Below are 7,863 nucleotides of genomic sequence, written 5' to 3'. Positions count from 1 at the left end.
GAAGCTCATGACCAACAAGTTCAAAATGAGCATGAATAGAGAGATTAACTTCTTTCTAGGACTTCAAGTGAAACAAGTTCCGCAAGGGATATTCATTCATCAAGAGAAATACACCACTGAACTGTTAAAGAAATATTCTATGGACAACTGTTCTTCGGCCAAGGTCCCCATGGCCTTCGGATATAAGATCTCTGCTGATCCCTCAGGCGAATCTGTGGATCACAAGACTTATAGAGGCATCATAGGCTCTCTGATGTATCTCACTGCAAGCAGGCCAGACATTGTCTTTGCAACAGGTGTATGCGCAAGGTATCAGACTGACCCAAAAGTGTCACATATGACCGCAGCCAAACAGATACTACGGTACCTGAAAGGAAGCAAGTCTCTTGGATTATGGTACCCCGCAGGCAATGATTTCAGCCTTCAAGCATTCACAGATGCTGATCACGCCGGATGCAGACTAGATCGTAAAAGCACTTCAGGTGGATGTCAATTTTTGGGTGGAAGACTCGTCAGTTGGTCATCAAGGAGACAAAGTTGTGTGTCTCTGCCTACTGCAGAAGCTGAGTATGTGGCCGCAGCCAGCTGTTGTTCACAAGTCCTATGGATGAAAACTCAACTATTGGACTACGGATACAGAATGTTGTGGATACCAATCTACTGTGACTCTGAAAGTGCTATAGCGATTTCTCATAATCCTATTCAGCACTCCAAGACCAAGCATATTGAACTACGGTATCACTTCATCAAAGACCACGTCCTGAAAGGTAACATTGAACTCATATTTGTCCATTCTCATGAAGAGATTGTTGATGTGTTCACAAAGGCACTTGACTCTACAAAGCTCAACACTTTCTTACAAATGTTAGGAATGATGAATCCGGACCCCCAATTCTTCTTGAATTGATAGGTATCGCAGACCGTTCTTGGTCTCTGTTGCGGTCCTAACTGAAAGTTACTTATGATAGATGGTTTTGGTATATCATGTGTACCGCAGTCTATGTACCGCAACCATATATCATATTTATCCTTCACTGGTCCTTATTGTTTGTTATTACTAACTCATTGTATAAGTGCTCTACTCAGTTCTTCCACTACAGTCACACATCTACCCATCCGCAATGGATGATCCATCCGCAATGAATGATCCATCTGCAATGAAGTTTCTATCCGCAATCACATTGATAATTTCTCAACTGTTTCATTAATTCTTGAATCATGGTGTGTTATTTAATGATCCTTCATTAAATAAAACATTAAATAAAAAACATTTTTTGAGAAACTGTCTGTCTCTTTCTGAATAAACCTTGTGTCAGACCTATTTTAGGAATGATGACAAAAAGAACGATTTTCCATATACAAATCCTTAATCTGTCTTTTCCTCTTACCCAGCACGTCTCATCCATTACAACTTCTTTCCCCCATCCACACGATCACCTGACGTGATGATGTACGTCAGACTTTTCATTAAATGCAAACCCCCTTTTGGCAAATCTCAAAAATCTTTTTAAAACCGTTTCATCTTATGTGGCTAAGATTTAATCTCCAAAATCGATTTCCCCCCAAACAACTTTTTACCTTATCCTTTCTTTTACCTAGGGTAAAAACAGTTACTGCTCAAACTCATCCCTATATAAACCTTTCTTCTTCCCCAAGAACACTTTACGCTCTCAGAACATTGAATCTTCTCTCCATTTTCGCATTCTGCTTTCTACTCATTCTCTCAATCTTCAACAATGGTGAAATCCGGCATCTCCAAGAAACAATCAAAGGCATCTGGGTCAGTGAACCCCACTGGTTCAGAATCTGCTTCACGACAACTCACACCCACGATCGCTTCAAGCAACTTTAGAGCAATATTCGAAGATCATTCATCCTACAATGCTCCAATCAAGCTAATGATCAAGTTTTTGAAGAATCATCCCTTGTTTGGCCCCTTCGATGCTTTCACAGATGTTGTCCCTCTCTCAACCCTATTCAAATGTGCCTTCTCAGCCTATCGCCCAATCGAAAACCTACAAGAAGTTCATCTTAACCTTATTAACGATTCTTTGGTCATTCTGTCCAAAGAAAAGTTTCTTTCTGCCATTAACCTCCTTGTTCATCCCTCCATCAAAATTTTCAGCCCATCCATGGTGGACATCACTACTGCTCTATACAAAATGGGATATCAGAAGAAGATTAAAGGAATTGGGGAATTCAAGAAAAACCAACTGCCTGCGGTCTGGCAATTTGTTTGCCATTTCGTCATCCGCAGTCTATCCGGCAGAACCGTAGGCACAGACAACATGGGATTAAAGCTTCTCGAGCTTGTGTGGAGCATCTTCACAGGTCATGACGTAAACTACGGGCAGATCCTATGGGATGACTTTCTTCAATACATTCCCAAGGAGAACCCAAGGGAGAACCCAACCGAACTCACGTTTGCAAGGTTCTGGTCCCTCTGCATTTCAGACCTTCATGCGGATGCAGGGATTGACATGGGCAGTAACATCAAATTTTTTGTCACCAAAGATCTCAAAAGGTACAATCCCTCGTCTGATCAATCTATTTTTGGACCAATTCGAAGACTCCCTACTCATATTCTTTCTACCCTTAGTCTTGAGACTGTTGATGTCTCAGATCACATTGAGGCTACGGAAGGTATTACCCCATACCCTCCTACCCCGCCTCTTTAAAACCCATCCGCAATCATTAATCCTGAAGGTACCGCAGTCCCTTCCTCCACTACTCTCTCCAATCTTTCTCAAAAAAGAAAGCAATTGGCCTCCAAGAAGAAACAAAGAACACCAAAGAAGGATGCACCCAAACCAACCGCACCCACAAAGAAACGTAAAGTCACACCAACCGCACCCACCCAAGTCAGTGATTCTGATGAGGATGCGCAACCAATTGCCATCCTCAAGAAAAGGAAAACCGATACCTCTGGCCATATGCGTGACCGGACCGATACTGAAGCCTCTCAAAAGGCTCCGGTAGTCCTTGGGGTGGCCGCAGATCCATTCGCAACCACTATCATTTTCCAATCAGACTCAGAAAGTGAGTCTGATTCACCACATCGTGGAGACTCCTCCCCCCAGTTCACTCCCAAGAGGATGACACTGGTTCACGCCCTAAGGTCTCCAGGGCTTCCCGATTGCATTTCTTTTCCCCTGAGGAGTTGAACTCCATCCTTTTGAACGTCACCCATACACTTCAAACACCTCCCCAACCGCAGGGCACTTCTTCTGCCCTAGCCGGAACTGAGCCGAGGCCAAACTTGACTACGGGTCAAGGAGACCGAGGAAGCTCAGGAAATCCTACTCTGCTTACATCTGTAACAGGTGGTTTAGGCATAGTGAGCACAAATATGCAAGGATCCGTGAACCAGAAGGACACTTCGGTGCGATTTCTTGGATTTGACGGCGATGAATCAAACGACTCATGGTTACGTTACACTCCTGTAACTAAGTCAGACAGAAAGAAATATGCCGCTTTCAGAAGGGCATTCCAAGCACGCAAGGAACAACAGATCAAGCAACAACAACAAAAGGAGCAAGAAATCCAGTCAGTGGCTAATTATTGGGCAGATGCAATCAATAATGCCAATACCGTAGCCACCATTCTGAAGGTTCAAGACTGGATGACCGAGATGGCTAAGACAATTCTCAAAGCTCAAGCAACTGGTGAAGGTGCAGGCACATCCAAAGCAACTCCAACTCCAACTCCAACTCCAACTCCAAATCCAATTCCCACTCCAACAGTTCATGAATCACAAGACGAAGGAACCGCAATAAAAGTCAGTTCTGCTCCCACCTTCGGTCTTGATGATGTTGAACTACAAGAGGTAAACAAACTCTCTCCCTCTGATGATGACTTTATGATGTTTGATGAAGAAGAGGAATCCAGTGGCTCTCACCATTCAACTTCAAAACCCAAAGAGAAGAAGAAAAAGAAGAAGAATGCCGTCACAAGAAAGGAGTTTTTTAGCCTCCAAGCTAAAGTTGACCAAATTCTTGTTGCGGTCAAGCCAACCCAACAGCAACCAGAAGACACCCCCGGACCGTAGTCACTGATAGAACGGATAGAGCACTTGGAAACGCGTGAGCGCTTGGCTGCTGAGAGAATTTCTCTCAAAGTCGAAATGGGAATCCGGTCCCTCGACAATAATCGAAAGGCAGATGACAAGGACTTTATGGCTGCTGCGGAACGCCTCATCTCTGAGGTGACCGCAATCAAGAAAGATCTTCAAGCGGCCATTGCAGATCAAGCCACATAGTCTCAAAAACTGATAGATGAGACTCACACTGCGTATGAGTCCACTATCTCAGTTCTTCAAGCCACAATCAATAGACTGCAACGATCTCTGTCCTCCAACTTCCACGGTCCTGAAATCCTTCAACTTACCAAGGAGATTCACAGGCTGCTCTTCGACTCCTCCATCCCCAACAATCAACAACTGGCAGAAGCCCTCAAAGCTCAATTTCAAGAAGTCTATGCCAAGGTTGATGGCCTTAAAAAATGGCTTGAGGAATCCCCTGCGTTAAATTCCTCAAGAGGGGGAAGTGAAGAAGAAGAAGAAGTCCATCACTCCAATCACTCCATCTCACAACATCAGAGTCCCCCCATCATTACAGACAAAACTCCTACACCGCAACCTACACCGCAACCCTCACCGAAACCATCTCATCATACCCCACCTCTCAACACTCCAATGCAAGAGGAGATCACTCCTAAGAAACTAGAGACTCCCCTCACTTCAAAAACCTGGTAGAGCACATGTCCTCTCCAAGCTTGAATGACTCCCCTGCCACCACCCAAAGAAAAAAAGACTGGAAGGCAGCCAAACTTGCAGAGCTTATTTTGAGAAAATGCGGTTTCGATACTATCATGGACGAATCCTTGATAAATTCTTGGATCAATCCTCACCGCAGATTACTGGATAAAGATTACAGACCTCACCTCACATATGCTGAACCCCCTTCGGATGGCTACTGGGATGTTCCAATCTCCCCAAATGCCAAGTACTTCACAGTTTTTGAGCCATTTGACCGCAGCCTTCCAGACCACAAAAGACTGCCAATGGAATTTGAGAGACTTAGTCATTTCTATGTTAAGCATGCCTCTCCCATTCAGAAAATATGGTCTAACGACAGACCATCCGCAGTCAAGAACTACAAGATTAGGAAGTTCATGAAGGTTGACTTCATCCAGTACACCCTCACTAGAAGGGAACACGACTATGTCCGCACCCAAGCTGACTTCCCTTGCATGAATCCAGAAGAAGTCTTCCTCATAGCTAGGGTGTTTCAGAACAAGTCGGAAAAGCACTCGAAGATGAAGATTGCGCTTGAAAGAGCTAATAACTTTTTGAAGGAAACTGTTTGCGATTTTGCTAAAATCGACGCAAACATCTACCCCACCATTGCCAAGAAATTTGATCTACCACCACTCGATCTGACACCAATGCTTACCGAAGGCTATCAAGAAAGATCCTTAGGTGCAACCAACTTTCCTGAGCTCGGAGTCATCTTCAAAAGGAAAACCGATAAAGTCAAATACTTTATTCCTATGACTTCCATGAATCGCCTCACCAGGAAGCAACTTGAAATCTGTCGAACCGGATTCGAAAGATCAAAGAATACAACTGCCGAAGTCAAGTTCGAGATTTTAAGGAGAATCACTTGGTTGGAAAACGTTAGGAAGTTTTGGTGGATCCTGATCAAATTTCTTAAACTTGATAGCTGAACAAAAGTTAAAGAGGTCACTTAGGGGGAAACTGTTGAATCATAAAAAGTGACCCTCTTGAACTTCAGCTACCGCAGCCAGCTCTCACCCGCAGTCAAGCTCCTTCATCAGCAACCGCATCCAGAGTCTCTTCCTACCGCAGTCACTTTTACTAGATTACTTTACTTGTCATTTATTGTAATACTCTCTATTGTCCAGTATGCCTTGCATGGCTACTCTTAGAGAGGTAATCTAGTGTACTTCGTGAGTATCTATAAATAGAGCTCATTCTCTTGTATTCAAATACGCATCTATTATTTCTGAATACACATCTCTGAAGTTATCTTTTCTATCTCTCTATCTAGGCATCACTTCTTGCTCCTAGTTCTTACTAGAACATAACTGATTATAACCTCTCTCCGGAGCAAGTCTTCTATGACTTTATCACTAAGCTTGATCTTCCTTATTAACTCGGTTTGAATGCATTCCTTGTTATGAATCAGCTTAAGTGTATACTTGATATAACAATTGTTGTCATTTCTATTTCTTTACTTTTTCCGCAACTAACTCTCTAACTATCTAACTTATTAATATTATTGTTGAGCTTTTAGATCCTTCGAGATTAACTATTCAGCAATACTACTTGTTCTAACGTTTGTTTAAGTGTGTCTCAAAGTTTTTCTCTCAACAGTTTTGATGATGAAAAATATATACTTCATAGTTATAGTTTATATGCTCGTTATAGACAACCAGTCTTGTGTAAGTAAGTGTAAATAGTATAACTTAGACAATATGATATGTTAAAGCTAGTTTAGTTAGTTAATCTGAAGATATGCTGATGGAAGTTCATATGTCGAAGACTGAAGAACATCACCTGATGACTGAAAGACCCTGAAGACTCTATTAGCACTAAAGGCATGAAGACACCATCTACTGAAGACTGATCAATGTGTCCAGACGCTGATGGTTATACATTGACGACACACTGATAAGATGGTATGCTGATGATACTCACTGATGGTCATTCTCTATCTGTTGAAGCTGAAGCTGATTAGCTTAACCCTGATGTTGATGATTGAAACTGAAGCTGATCTCTAGATGCTAGTGTTGATGCCCTGGACAACATCACTCCCTGAAGCTGATACTCTAATCAGTTTCTGATGTGTTGGTACTGATATCCGAATTTGGAGAAGATCTGATTTGATACATTCCTTATTTACCATGTTCAGTTTATATTTATATTAGATACAATCCCTTGATTGAAGGGATTCACTAGATTAGATTAGTATATATTCAACATTAGGGTAAACCTTAATGTGGTGAATGTCTTGGTGACTGTCTTTGTGACAACCCATTTTCTTGGTGAAAACAAACCCTTTCTTGGTGAAAGACAATTTGGTGATACTTATGTGTTCTTCATTGTTCTTTATTGTTTATATTTTATCTACGAATCTATCAAAGGGTTTGGGACTGTCAATTGGTATCAAAGGGGGCTAGAACATTCGTTTTAGGATCCGTTGAAGATTCAGAAGTACATTCACTATTCAGAAACTTGAAAATCCGAACGAGAAGAAGAAGAAGAAGAAGAAGAAGAAATCATTTAGATATGAAGAATATTTCAGAATCGGAGATGAGAGAGTGTGGTATCTTTCCCTATCTATGGTACTTTCTGATTAATTCATGTATATTTGGTCCTTATAATGTTTCTCAGATGAGAGAACAATTCTTAAGTGGAAGAATCAACAAAGATACAAGTGTCCTTGATGAAGAAGAAAAACATAATAGTTCGAAGAATATTATAGAGAATATTATAGAGACTTCCGTTTAGATACAACAAATTAAGGAACAAAATACGATTTGAATTCAAGAATATTATAGAGACTTCTGTTTAGATACGATTCACTTACTCATATGGTTGATTTAGTGGAAAGTGCAATGGATTAATGTATCATCAGTTGCTGATTTTTAATGTGATTAGGTTAATGTTCACTAAACTAACCCTTTAGCAAACAAGTTAATTCAAACAGTGAGCAATTGATTAAACTAACAAATTCACTAGTATTAAGTTCGAATCATGCAAGACTTGTAATGGTGATTAATTCAATTGGTTGATTAAATTAATTCATATATGGTTGGTCATCATATATAGTTCACACA

Source organism: Lactuca virosa, chromosome 2 (genome assembly GCF_052849685.1).
Source record: "Lactuca virosa cultivar CGN04683 chromosome 2, Lactuca_virosa_CGN04683_v6, whole genome shotgun sequence".
Classification (NCBI taxonomy): domain Eukaryota; kingdom Viridiplantae; phylum Streptophyta; class Magnoliopsida; order Asterales; family Asteraceae; genus Lactuca; species Lactuca virosa.
Note: the sequence above shows the minus strand (reverse complement) of the source record.